At 42.2% G+C, this 15,191-nt stretch overlaps 1 protein-coding gene across 3 annotated transcripts in view; it reads right to left on the minus strand.

Moving 5' to 3' along the window:
* The window catches only part of GOLGA1 (golgin A1), a 242,492-nt gene that overhangs the window by 143,539 nt on the left and 83,762 nt on the right, over window positions 1–15,191 (minus strand). The gene's annotated exons all lie outside the window — the stretch shown is intronic.

Raw genomic sequence — 15,191 nt, forward strand, 5'->3', positions numbered from 1 at the left:
GTATACAACCACTTTAAGCAAAAGAGTAATGGAAGAATGGCAGCTGGACTGGGGGTTAGATAGAAATAGCCGATTGGCAATCTATTGTGGATAAGGCAACCTGACAAAAGCGGATCATGGTGGGTAGTAGAGAAGAGAAAGGAGTGTCAGATGACTGGAATATCTAGATTGAACTCAAAAATTGAGCTGAGCAGCAGGGGAAGAGAGTAAGAAAGTTTTGTGGCAAGGGAATAATTTAATGTGGATAAGTGATCAACTCTAAACGCACAACATCCCTAAGTAGTCAAATGGAGACTGGTTGTAGCAATATGGGATTTTTTTTTAGGTGCCATTACACAAAGAATATGAGAAAAAGTAAAGTGACATAATTTATTGATATACAAGATTTAAATTCATTAAATAGGTCATAGTATAGAGACACATCTCCATTACATGGTCACAGTATACTCACATATATAGTGGTATGACCGTTGCCTTCCTTCACTTGTCCATGACCCCACTGCCCTCTGATTGTGCTGAACTCCCAGTTTAGATATTTCCCCAATTGACCATGATCTGCTCATGCTAAAGCCTCATACACACGATTAGATTTTCTGCTGATTTTTGTCTTCAGATTTACCAAAATCATGTAGTGCAAGGGCCTGCCTGATTGCATACACATTGAAACTCCTAAGATTTGACCTCATATTATATGCTTTTGGTAAATCTGAGGGAAAGAATCAGCAGAAAATCTGATAGTGTGTATCGATAAAACAACGTGGGGTCCCCCCATAAAATCCATACCAGGACCCTTATCCGAGCACTCAGCCCGGCCAGTCAGGAAGGGGGTGGGGACAAACTAGCGCCCCCCCCCCTGAACTGTACCAGGCTGCATGCCCTCAACATGGGGGGCAGGTGCTTTAGAGAAGGGGGCCCCAAAGCACATTGTCCTCATGTTGATGAGGACAAAGGCCTCTTCCTGATAACCCTGGCCGTTGGTTGCTGGGGTCTGCGAATGGGGAGCTTATCGGAATCTGGGAGCCCCCTTTAAATAGGGGGTCCCCAGATCCCGGCCACCCACCCTATGTGAATGAGTATGGGGTACATTGTACCCCTACCCATTCACCTTGAAAAGTGTCAAAAATAAAACACACTAGACAGGTTTTTAAAAGTAATTTATTAGGCCGCTCTGGGGGTCTGCCCCACCATGTTGAGGGCATGTGGCCTGGTACATTTGAGGATGGGGGAGGCGCTTGCTTGTCCCCACCCCCTTTCCTGACTGGCCGGGAAGGGTCTGGTATCGTCTGAGGGGGGGACCCCACGCCAATTTTTTTGTTTTTTTTTGGCGGTGGTTCCCTTTCATCCTCAGTACACACATGGGATCATGATGATCCGACTTCTGGTGCAACTTCTATTCAAATCAATGGGCTCCCATAGAGAACCATCGATTTTGAATAATGGCAAAAAAACAAAAAAAAAAAACAAACAAACAGAACAAGGCTTAATGCTCTTTTTACAGTGTTAACCCTCGTTTAACACCTTTTACCGGTGTCTGGCGTTTCCAGTACTGCTCCTGAATGCAATTTTATAGCATTCAGAAATCAGCCCATAAACGCCACTGCTGATAAACGTCCAACAACGTCCATGTGTGCACGGACACATAGAATAACAGAGTGGAGTTTATAGGCTTTAAAAAAAAGTAAAAAAAAAAAAAAACGCAGTTTATGAGCTCCAGTGTGCATGGAGCCTAAATCATGCACTGGCGTTCCCCCTTCCGTGGTGATGCTTGATGTTGGTCTTTCCCAGCCTGTCTTTCTAGCATAGCCTGACTGTCCTTGTAACCTCAGCGGCGGCTCATGGCTCTGGCGCATATGCAGTGCCATCTTTAGCGTCCCCACCTGGCCGATGACGTCAGCCAGGTGGGAGAAACTCCAGCGCCCATACTGCTTGAGACAGGAAGGCACTGCTTGCTCCAACACACGCTGAGTTTAAAGGTATTCCTGCATATACTTACTTGGAAATGCTCAGTTAAATAGCAATACTTAGAAACTTCTTATTGCTAATCTTAATATAGAATAGTCCTGCCTTTATTTTTTTTATACATGTATTTGCCAGATAAATGGTGCTTTGTGAGCCGATTTGTCAATAGCATCAGTCTATTCTTTTAACTTACTAATAGCTAACTATTTGGATTGAGCCCTCATTGTTTGGCATTACAGCAACTGTAAGAGCCCTTTCGCACCAAGCTGACATTCCTTGGCTCCTATTACAGGATTTGAATAACAACCTGGACCCCGCAGATAAATATTATTCAAATTCTGGTCAAGTGAATTCAGTCCACACTGCTTTTGGAAACCATGTTCAGGAAATAGGCTTGATAGAGATCTGGAGGGTATGGTATTCAGATGTACGACATTTCTCATGTTTCTCCCATATTTACAAGACTCCATCATGAATCAATCTGACCTTAGAAACCTTCTCAGTACTGCCTCTAGTCTCGGAAGTCATGTAAGCTGCCCAAAGTCTTTTTGATCATTCACCTTTAGTTCTAAAATTGTTGCTCAGATCAAATACTGCATGTACTTATTGGAAGGTGAACCCATATTGGTTATCGCCTTTTCCCCTATTCAGAGGAAATAATGAAAGATTTAATCGGTTTACAGTTCTACTAACAAGACCACAGTAAACCCTCCCTATATACTGGGATTCTCTATAAGGCCTAAGAGGGATTCTCATTTCACAAATATTGAAAATTAAACAAAAATCTAGGGAGGTGGGGGAAAGGCCTTAAGGGTAGAACACCAGTATAATATTAATCCTACTACAGAAACCCAACACGTGTGGTTGCAGAGTCAACAATCATATGCTTCTCTTTCCCTTAAAAAAGCAGAACATAAATGTTTCTTCCTTCAACATCCATGTTTCGAGGAGGGAGAGAACACATGGAATTTATTGACCACAGTAGTAAAGGCCCAAAAACAGTTGGCTTATGTGGCAGAGTTATAAAAAAAAAAAAGCAACTTCTGTGGTACATACCACTTTGGATAATTCCTTTGATTTCTTTAAAGGTTTGTAAAGTAGCAAGATGTCTTTATTAAATTCAGGATTTAAAAAAGTTTCTTGATTCTATCACATTACTAGCCCTGTCTGATAGAGAGGCCTTGGATAAGCCAATCACTCTAGAAGAGCTGCAAACCATAGCTATGGGTATCCGCAATAATAAAGCCCTGGGGCTTTATGGTAAACCATGTGGGCTATATGGTAAAGCACTTCTGCCTTTAATACAGAGTATCTCACTCCATCCATCCATGAATGAGGCTGTCATCATTGTATTGCCTAAACCTGGTAAATTCCAGAAGATCCAGAATCTTACTGTCCGATCTCTTTACTAATATTGAACGTTAAGCTTCTAGCAAAAATACTGGCTACAAGACTGTTAAAAAGTATTGCTAAGAAAGTACACCCAGATCAATCTGGATTTATTCTAAACAGTCCAACTATAAAAAGCAGGCCTCCATTTTTAAATATGCAAATTCCAACTGAAAATAATGGTGATAGAGCGGTCTTGTCACTCAATGCGGTTAAAGCTTTCGACATTGGTAGGCAGGGCCAATTTGGTGAAAATGGTGTGGATTCCACAAATTACTATAGAGTCTCCATAATTGTGCTGTATGGATTCCACTGCATTTTTTCCACAGAGTGGACTCTTTTTTTGCAACCTCATGCAGAAATATAAATACCCTAGAATAAGGCTTGTCACCCTACAACGGCTCAAAGACAGGAGAGGCTTAGCATTACCTTATGCTAAACTGTATTTTGTAGTTCACAATTGCAACATTGGTGCGGTTGGGATCAATTTTACCTTCAAGACCCCCATACAGAATATTCTCAGTTTGTGGGCTCCTTGAGGGTAGGGACCAATGTGAGTGTGCAATGTACAGGGATAGGGACAATTGTAGACACTCACTCAGGTTGAATTGGATGGACTGGTGTCTTTATTCAACCTTACTAACTATGTAACTATGTAATGCAACCCCACCTGTTCAACTAGTAGTCACACAAATTCCATCTCAAATGTACAGTGCCTTGCAAAAGTACTCACCCCCTTTGGCTTTTTACCTATTTTGTTACATTACAGCCTTTAGTTCAGTGTTTTTTTTTTTTAATCTGAATTTTATGTGATGGATCAGAACACAATAGTCTAGTTGGTGAAGTAGTATGAAAAATATATACATAAAACTAATTTTTCAGAAATAAAAAAAATAATAATTGGCATGTGCGTATGTATTCACCCCCTTTATGAAACCCATAAAAAAGCTCTGGTGCAACCAATTACCTTCTGAAGTCACATAATTAGTGAAATTACCACCACCTGTGTGCAATCCAAGTGTCACATGATCTGTCATTACATATACACACACCTTTGTGAAAGGCCCCAGAGGCTGTAAGGTCTAAGCAAGAGGCACCACTAACCAAACACTGCCATGAAGACCAAGGAACTCTCCAAACAGGTAAGGAACAATGTTGTTGAGAAGTACAAGTCAGGGTTAGGTTATAAAAAAATATCCAAATCTTTGATGATCCCTAGGAGCACCATCAAATCTTTCATAACCATATGGAAAGAACATGGGACAACAGCAAACCTACCAAGAGATGGCCGAACACCAAAACGCACAGACCGGCCAAGGAGGGCATTAATCAGAGAGGCAGCACAGAAACCCAAGGTAACCCTGGAGGAACTGCAGAGTTTCACAGCAGAGACTGGAGTACATAGGATGACAAAAACCGTACGCTCCATAGAGTTGGACTTTATGGCAGAGTGACCAGAAGAAAGACATTACTTTCAGCAAAAAAACAAAATGGCACATTTTGAGTTTGCGAAAAGGCATGTGGGAGACGCCCAAAATGTATGGAGGAAGGTGCTCTGGTATGATAAGACTAAAACTTAACTTGTTGGCCATCAAAGAAAATGCTATGTATAGCGCAAACCAAACACATCACATCACCCAAAGAACACCATCCCCACAGTGAAACATGGGGGTGGCAGCACCATGCTGTGGGGATGTTTTTCAGCAGTCGGGACTGGGAAACTGGTCAGAGTTGAGGGAAAGATGGATGGTGCTAAATACAGGATTATTCTTAAGCAAAACCTGCACCACTCTGTGTGTGATTTGAGGATAGGACGGAGGTTCACCTTCCAGCAGGAAATTGACCCAAACACACTGCTAAAGCAACACTTGAGTGGTTTAAGGGGAAAAGGTGTATATGTGTTGGAATGGCCTAGTCAAAGCCCAGACCTCAATCCAATAGAAAATCTGTGGTCAGACTTAGATTGCTGTTCACAAGCGCAAACCATCCAACTTGAAGGAGCTGGAGCAGTTTTGCAAGGAGGAATAGGCAAAAATCCCAGTGGTAAGATGTGGCAATCTCATAGATACTTATCCAAAGCGACTTGGAGCAGTGATAGCTGCAAAAGGTGGCTCTACAAAGTTGACATTTTCTGTTATTCTGTCCTATTTGTTGTTTGCGTCACAATAAAAAAACACACCTTCCAAGTTGTGGGCTTGTTCTGTAAATTAAACAATGTAAATCCTCAAACAATCCATGTTAATTCCAGGTTTTGAGGCAACAAAACACAAAAAAATGCCAAGGGGGTGAATACTTTTGAAAGGCCCTGCAACTTCCTTACTACATAAGCTATGGGGATCTGTAAAGATCCTAACCCTACATGAAGGGTAAACGCAATACAAGTTTTGGCTGCATTTGTTTGAGAACATATCCACATGGAATTTTATGTTTTATGAATATTAGTACCACACTATATATTCAATCTCTGGCTCCGGGCGGTGAGCATGTCCCCATTAGGATGGATGCTGAGCTAGCGGAGTCCATCCAGCGGATTCACCCTGTATGAAAGGGGCCTTAGCTGCAGAATATGTTTTTCAGCTTTTTTTTTTAACCACTTCAGCCCAGGAAAAATGTACCCCCTTCCTGACCAGAGCGCTTTTTGCGATTCGCCACTGGATCGATTTAACTGACAATTGCGTGGTCATGCGACGCGGCTCCCAAACAAAATTGAAGTCTATCTCCCACAAATAAAGCTTTCTTTTGGTGGTATTTGATCACCTCTGTGGTTTTTATTTTTTGTGCTATGAACAAAAAATAGCAACAATTTAAAAAAAAAAAAAAAAAAAAAAAAAGCATTCTTTTTTACTATAATAAAATATCCCCAGAAATATATAAAAAAAAACATTTTCCTCAGTTTAGGCTGATCTGTATTCTTCTACATATGTTTAGTAAAAAAAAAAAAATAATAATAAAAAAAAAAATCGCAATTTATTGATTGGTTTGTGAAAAAGTTATAGCGTCTACAAAATAGGGGATCGTTTTATGTCATTTTTATAAATTTTTTTACTAGTAATGGCGGCGATCAGCAATTTTCATCATAACTGCGACATTATGGTGGACACATCGGACAATTTTTGGGATCATTGGCATTAATGCAGCGATCAATGCTAAAAAATTGCATTGATTACTGTAAAAATGTCACTGGCAGTGAAGGGGTTAACCACTAGGTGGTGCTGTAGGGGTTAAGTGTGTTTCTAACTGTGGGGGGAGGGGCTGTGTGTGACACGTCACTGATCACCGCTCCCGATTACAGGCAGCGCTGATCAGTGGCAGTGTTATTAGGCAGAACGGGGAGATGCTTGTTTATATTAGCATCTCCCCCTTCTTCCTCACCGTGAGACGATCGTGGGTATGTCCATGGACATAGAGTCAGTGGGACCCGCAATCACGGAGCTCGTTAATCTGCTTGTACGTGCCCTTCTGCCACAGTATATCTGCGTGAGGCGGTCGGGAAGTGGTTAAGCAAAACTATACTCCCACAAATGTTTATGGCTCAAAAATACCGATGAACGCTGAATATCTGTGTTTTTCAGCGTTTTTTTGCATTTTCCAGCTTTTATCAGGAGTAAAAGCATTTTTACAGCTGAAAAGCTCTCTTAATATCCACTAGTTCTGGGGGGTTTTCCAGCCATAAAACGCTGATAACAGCCTATGTGTGCATGAACACATTGGATAACACGCTGGGGAGTTTAGTGGCTGCAGAGAGAAAATGTCTGAAGCCAAAAACAGCAGCTGTAAAAATGTCCAGTGTGCAAGAGGCCTAAAGCTGGATACACACTATACCACTTTTGCTGTCCAATTTTCTTTATATTTACCTTTAACTACAGTGAGGCAAAAAAAATTATTTGATCCCCTGCTGATTTTGTAGGTTTGTCCACTAAAAGAAATGATCAGTCTATAATTTTAAATGGTAGATTTTTTTAAAAAACATTTTTTTTTTTTTTTTTTAACAGTGAGAGACAGAACAGAAACAAAAAAAAATCCAGAAAAACTGGGGGATATTGTCTTGGGGTCAGAGAGAACACTTTCACCCAGTTCTCCTCTGAATCATTCAGATGTTCATTAGAAAACTTCAGATGGGCCTGTACATGTGCTTTCTTGAGCAGGGGGGACCCTTGCAGGTGCTGCAGGACTTCGGTCCTTCACACTGTAGTGTGTTACTAATTTTTTTCTTGGCGACCATAGTCCCAGCTGCCTTGAGATCATTGACGAGATTCTCCCGTGTAGTTCTTGGCCGATTCCTCACCGTTCTCATGATCACTGAAACTCCACAAGGTGAGATCTTGCATGGAGCCCCAGACCGAGGGAGACTGACAGTTATTTTGCGTTTCTTCCGTTAGCGAACAATGGCACCAACTGTTGTCCCCTTCTCACCAAGCTGCTTAGCGATGGTCTTGTAGCCCATTTCAGCCTTGTGTAGGTCTACAATCTTGTCCCTGATATCCTTAGATACCTCTTTGGTCTTGGCCATGGTGGAGAGATTGGAGTCTGATTGCTCTTTTGTGGACAGGTGTCTTTTATACAGGTAACAAGCTGAGATTAGGAGCACTCCCTTTAAAGGAGTGCTCCTAATCTCAGTTTACCTGTGTAGAAAACACCTGGGAGCAAGAAATCTTGCTGACTGATAAGGGATAAAATGCTTATTTCTCTCATTAAAATGCAAATCAATTTATAACTTTTTTGAAATGTGTTTTTCTGGATATTTTTGTTATACTGTCTCTCACTGTTAAAATAAACTTACCACTAAAATTATAGACTGATGATTTTTTGTTAGTGGCCAACGTACAAAACCAGCCGGGGAGGGCAAATACTTTTCCCCTAACTGTATGTAGTGTCTGACTGCATACAAATTGAACGTGTTTAGCCGCTTGAGATCCGCGCTATAGCCGAATGACGGCTACATCACGGACCTGCTTTGTCGGGACGACGTCAATGGTCTGCGCGCCCCCTGAGGGACGCGCGCGGTGCGCTCTGTGATCAGCGAGTCTATGAGACTCGCCTGATCACGGATCGGAGCAAGGAGTCGATCCCGACCCCTTACCACGTGATCAGCTGTCAGCCAATGACAGCTGATCATGTGACACAACAGAGCCGGTAATTGGCTATTTTTCCTCCGCGCGCTGATAGCGCGAGGAGAAAAAAAAAAAAAGCCGATCACCGGCGCCTGTCGATCGATGGCCAGCTTATCAGTCCCGATCCATGGCCAACTTATCAGTGCCCACCTGCCCCCTGCCAGTGCCACCCAAATAATAAAAAAGTGCCCCCCATCAGTGCCACCCATCAGTACCCACAGTGCCACCTATCAGTGCCCACAATCTGCCTCAACAACAGTGCTGCACCCCAGTGCCACATATCTGTGCCCATCTTTGCCCATCAGTACTGCCTTATCTGTGCCCATTGGTGCCCACCAGTGCAGCCTATCAGTGCCCACCAGTGCAGCCTATCAGTGCCCACCAGTGCAGCCTATCAGTGCCCACCAGTGCAGCCTATCAGTGCCCACCAGTGCAGCCTATCAGTGCCCACCAGTGCAGCCTATCAGTGCCCACCAGTGCAGCCTATCAGTACCCACCAGTGCAGCCTCATCAGCGCATTTCAATGAAGGAGAAATATGACCTGTTTGCAAAATTTTATAACAAACTATTAAACATGATTTTTAATTTTTTTTTATTTTGCATTTTTTGTTTGTTTAGCAAAAAATAAAACTCCCAGCTGTAATTAAATACCACCAAAAGAAAGCTCTATTTGTGGGAAAAAAATTATAAAAATTTAATTTGGGTACAGTGTTGTATGACCACGCAATTGTCATTCAAAATGCATCAGCGGTGAAAGCTGAAAATTGGTCTGGGCAAGAGGGGGGTTTAAGTGCCCAGTAAGCAAGTGGTTAGGTTTGACTTCATATTATATGGTTCTGGTAAATCTAAGGGAAAAAAATCTAAAGAAAAGTGTGTGTGTGTGTGTATCTAGCTTAAAGTGGAAGTAAACTCCCCTATCGTTTTCATCCACGGAAGCTGCCATCTTTGACTCTGTTTAATCTTCAGCTGCCACGGTGCTGCACATGTGATCAGTTATGACACCAGCCATTGGGTGTTTGACAGTTTGGTTGAGAGCACAGCCAATGTGCAGTTAGCATTCCCGGCATTCCATTTTTTGAAACTGTTTAAATCGATTGGTTTACTTCCACTTTAATAGGTTGGTCACTTATTGAGTACTAGTTGCTTTTTTCTTTATTGCTTGTAAGTTGAGCGCTGTTGCCTTAAGAGTTTGTGAAATCTACATTAACAGCTGTAAAATACTGTAATTATGAATATATATAAATTAGAAGTGTATTTCAGTTGGAGGGAAGTGTGTGCTTAAAGTATTGAGCGTTGCGTTAATGATGCTGTAATTGGTTCCACTTCAAAAAAGATGGGCCTTTTGTTTACACTGATCACACATCACATGGGTCGTAAACAACAGCCGCCTTTGACTCATCTAATCAGGCTGTGCCCAATATACATATGCTAAGTACAGTGACCAATTAAGGAGAATTATATTAGCCACAGTAGAGAAAGAATCGGGGGAGGGTTATAAAGCTTTAGCACCAAGCTTTGGGTCTCTTTATGTGGAGACACAGTTACCATGCCTGACCTGAAGTGGAAGGTAAACTCCATACTTGTACATTGTATTGCAAAAATGGTTGCTGTGGGTAATTTGCAAAATATCATAAGCCAGGGGACATATACTGTACATTGTGTTATAAATACTGTCTAGTGTGTAATTTGTACATATTTTGTAACCCAATCAATAAATGTGCATTGTGGATGGCACTACCTCTTGTGTAAGATCTCTCAGATCTAGATGTGTATATGTGCATTATTCTACAATGATTGAGGTGTATGCACATTTACACATAACCTTGGCAACAGTGCTCAGGGTTTTTGTTTATGGAAAAATTGGTAGGGTTTGATTCTTGGAACAGGGGGGGTCTGAGGTTCCTGTATCAATTATGTGATAAGGATGTATCATTACCATTCAATGTATTAGCAGATTATCAACTAACCAATACATTTTTTTATCAATATTTACATCTATACCACGCTTTACCAAGCCAGGCTGCCTCGTATTGCCTAACATAATTAATGTGGTAATGGTGCAGCGCTGAACTAAAAGTCTGTAAAAAATTAAAAATTAACAAGTTCATAAGTAATCAAAGTGGTGTTCTATGGTGTTAAAGGATAGTGCATGGAAACTGTCACCAACACCCGATCACACTGACTCAGGCATTACAGTAGGCAATAAGTATCATCCGATGGCAAAATGCAGTAATCGTCCAAACGATCGGACTTTCTGACAAACAAAACCGCTGATTTTTGTTCGAAGGATGTTGGCTCCAACTTGTCTTGCATACACACAGCCACACAAATGTTGGCCAACAGTTAAGAACGTAGTGACGTACAAGACGTACATGATCTCTCCATTATGAACGCTAGTTATATCTCCAGCTCATACTTGATTCCGAGCATGCATGGACTTTTGTACACACGATCGGAAAGTCAGACAACAAACATTTGTTGGTGGAAAATTTGAGAACCTGCTAGCCAACATTTGTTGGCGGAAAGTCCTACGATTGTTCGATTGGGCATATACATGGTCGGACTTTCCGCCAACAAGCTCACATCCAACATTTGTTGTCGTGTGTATGGGCATTAGTGTGTCACCTTCACCAGAGCAAGATTCACTAGCATCGCTCAGCAGATAACGGATGCTAATTCAGGAGTATATTCCACCAGCAATCCTCACAAATGTCAATGGATACTTCCACCAAAATTTTTTATTTTTAATACAGCTTACCTGTAAAATCCTTTTCTTGGAGTATATCATGGGACACAAAGCAGCCATAGTAATTACTATGTGGGTTATCCGCCACCTATAGGTGAATAGACACTGGCACACCCAAAGACAGGAAGTCCCCCTCTATATAACCCCTCCCATACAGGAAATACATCCGTTTTGTAGCAAAGCAATGTATATCCCAGCAATAGGGGAGGGACCTCTGTGTCCCGTGATGTACTCCAAGAAAACAATTTTACAGGTAAGATGTATTAAAAATCCTAATTTCTTTATCGTACATCATGGGAAACAGAGCAGCTTAGTAATTACTATTTGGGATGTCCCAAAACAATGCCCTTGAGGGGAGGGAGACACATAAAGCAGACCTCCATCAGATGTGAGGTCCTATACTGCTGCCTGCAGTACACTGCAGCCAAAAGCGGCATCCTCCTGCGGCCTTACATCCATCTGGTAAATGTATGTACTGACGACCAAGTTGTGGCCTTGCAAACATGAGCCATAGAGGCCTGGTGATGCACTGCCCATGAAACACTTACTCCCCTGGTAGAGTAAGCTCTAATTTGAAAAGGTGGAACCCTTCTTCTCAATCCATAAGCCTGAATTATAACCGGACAAATCTATTGGGAAATAGTCGATTTTGGCGCTGCCTGCCCTTTTCTGGGCCTATCTGGCAGCATAGACAAAGCATCAGTATTACTTATCTGAGCTGTCACCTTCAGATCCTGACAGCTCTCCCCACGTCGAAAGGATGTAAGTTTTTCTTCTGCAGAGCTAGGTTCTAGGAAAAACGAAGGCAAGGAGACATGTTGGTTAAAGTGAAAACTGGACAACGTCTTGTCCTTATGAATGAATAAGTATGGCCCCTTACAGGAAAAAGCTGCCAATTGACACTCTCCTTGCCGAAGTTACTGCCACCAAGAAAATCTACTTCCTTGTCAAAAGGATCAAGGGAATATGGTGCAAAGGCTCAAAGGGTTGACTTTGCAAGACCGATAAAACTAGATTCAAATCTCATGGGCACAATGGCCACCTAAGTGGCGAAGTTATACGAGTTACCCCTTGTATAAAGGTCCGAATAAAAGAACGTGAAGCAAGCAGCCTTTGAAAAAACACTGCCAAGGCCGACATTTAACCCTTGATGTTACTGGTTTCTGGTCATCAACCACCAATTGAGACTCTGGCGTACCTTTGGAGACAGATACATTGGGTAGTCCAAAGCTTGGACCCTTGTGTTCCAAGCAGATAGAGTACGTTTTTACAACAGTCTCAAATTAAATTGGCCATAGGGAATAGCTTTGAATGAAGCCACCATTTTCCCTAGCAACCTCATGCAAAGGCGAATGGAGGGATCCTTGTTTCCCTTGACCACACGGACCAGATCTCCCAGATAGCCCTGACCTTCGTCTGAGGCAAAAAGATTATTTCTTGGACCGTTTCTCTGACCAGACCTAAGTATTCTGCCGTAAGGCTGACTTCTCTAGGTTGAGAATCCAACCCAGATGCTCCAAATATCTGACCATGCTGGACACACTGCAGTCTAGCCATGCAACCGACTGATCTATAAGCAGGTATTCCATTACTGCAGTGTTTCTCAATTCCAGTCCTCATGGCCCACTAACAGGTCATGTTTTCAGGATTTCCCTCAGATGAAACAGCTGGGGTAATTACTAAGGCAGTGAAACTGATCAAATCACCTGTGCAAAATAATGGAAAGCCTGAAAACATGACCTGTTAGTGGGCCATGAGGACTGGAATTGAGAAACACTGCATTACTGATATACCCTGCACTCTTAATCTTGCCGGGGCCAAAATCTTTGTGAACACCCGGGGGGTGGGGGGCAGTGGCTAACCCGAAGGGCAAAGCCACAAACTGAAAATGATGCTGTTCTACCTCGAATCATAGAAATTTCTGCTGGGCGGGGTAGATTGGCACATGCATCTATGCATCTTTGATGTCTATTGATGCTAGAAATTCTCCTCCTCTCAGAGAGGACACGACTGACCGGATTGACTCCATGCAAAATGAGCAGATGGTTAGGAATTGATTTAGATCTTTGAGCTCCAAAATGGGTCTGACATCTCCATTTGGTTTTGGCACCTTTTAAGAGATTTGAATAATACCCCATACCTTGCTCCTCTCTGTTGGAACTTCTGTTAACACACCTTGCATGCACACTCGCTCCCCACGTGCACATCAGCCATGCCTAAGTGACGCCCCTACATCCTGCGGCGCCCTATTTCCAGCTGACCTTCGTGTGTGTGTGTGTGTGTGTGTGTGTGTGTGGGTGGGTGTGTGTGTGTGGGTGGGTGTGTGTATGAGGCAGTCCCGTCTATCAGGATAGCCCTGGGGGTTGAGTACTGTGGGGAGATGCCGGCCGCCCCCACACCCATCGCAACCAGCCTCTGGGGGAGAGCTGCGTGCCTGTGGGTAGAAGGTGGGAGGTCCCAGGAAACTGGCAACCAGGATGAGGTGTAATGCTGTCTTTTAAAGGAGCACTGTTCACAGAAAAAACAGGCATGACAAGCAGGTATGTTACAATACACCCTCTAGTGGTGAAAAAATAGGCAAGGCATCCGCTACTCAGAAGAAATCCTTTGACGTGAACCAAAATGTGTTTCTTTTCCAGGTTTTTTCTTCATTGTGTTTTTTTTTTTTTTTTTTTAAACCTTACCATTCCTGCCACAGGGTTTGCTGGAGAAAATACAGCCAGACCAGAATATTATATTATATATATATATATATACACATATACATACACACTCACACACACACACACACATACTTTGAGGTTTGTCACCAATGGCGACATACATAGTCTATGGAAGCAAAAAATCCAGCTTTTGGGGAGAGTCAATTCTAAAAAGGATTACATTAGGCATGTTATTTGAAGGAATATTGCATTTTAATCTGCCTGTGAAGTGGTGCATCTGTATGATGTGTAAGCTAAAACCAGCTACAGCAAAAACAGACATTTACAAAATAAAAATAGGATTTTTATAACAGCTTACCTGTAAAATCCTTTTCTTGAAGTACATCATGAGCCATAGTGATTACTATGTGGGTTATAGGCTGCCTTCAGGTGATGGACAATGCCACACCCTAAGACAGGAAGTCCACTCCCTATATAACACAATACTGGGAGTACCTCAGTTTTGTAGCAAAGCAATATATGTGTATTATAAGAGGGGAGGGACCTCTGTGTCCCGTGATGTACTCCAAAAAAAGGATTTTACAGGCTTTTTTTTAAGCTTTTATAAAAATCCTATTTTCTTTATCGTACATCACGGGACACAGAGCTATAGTAGTTACTATATGGGATGTCCCAGAGCAATATCAACTGAGGGGAGGGAGACACAACAAAAGTAGGGCACCATGAGACCAGAGGACTTAAGGCAATATCCTAATGCTTTCTTACATCCACCTTATAGAATCTGGTAAACATATGGACTGAAGACCAAGTTGCGACCTTGCAAATTTGAGCCATGGAAACTTGGTAATGCAGTGCCCACGAAGTACTAACAGCCCTAGTGGAGTGCGCTTTGATTTGAGAGGGTGGAATCTTCCTCTTCAAACCATAAGCTTGAACAATTACTTGCCAAACCCATTTAGAAATAGTAGATTTCGATGCTGCCTGTCCTTTTTTAGGACCTTCAGGCAACACAAACAAAACATCCATTTTTGAATCTGAGCAGTCGCCTTCAAGTAGACTGACTGCTCTCACCACATCCAGAGAATGTAGTGACTTCTCTTCCGTAGAACAGAGTTCTGGAAAAAATTAAGGTAAAACAATATTGTGGTTTAGATGAAAACCTGATATTACCTTTGGTAGAAAGTTAGGATGAGGACGCAATACCACCTTATCCTTGTGAATAATTAAATATGGCTCTTTATAATAAAGAGGAGCCAACTCTGATACCCTTCTTGCAGAAGATATGGCTACCAGAATAATTTATTTCCTTGTCAAATGGACCAA

Source organism: Lithobates pipiens, unplaced genomic scaffold (assembly GCF_037356315.1).
Source record: "Lithobates pipiens isolate NorthernLeopardFrog02 unplaced genomic scaffold, aLitPip1_a1.2 Scaffold_1, whole genome shotgun sequence".
NCBI classification, from domain to species: Eukaryota; Metazoa; Chordata; class Amphibia; order Anura; family Ranidae; genus Lithobates; species Lithobates pipiens.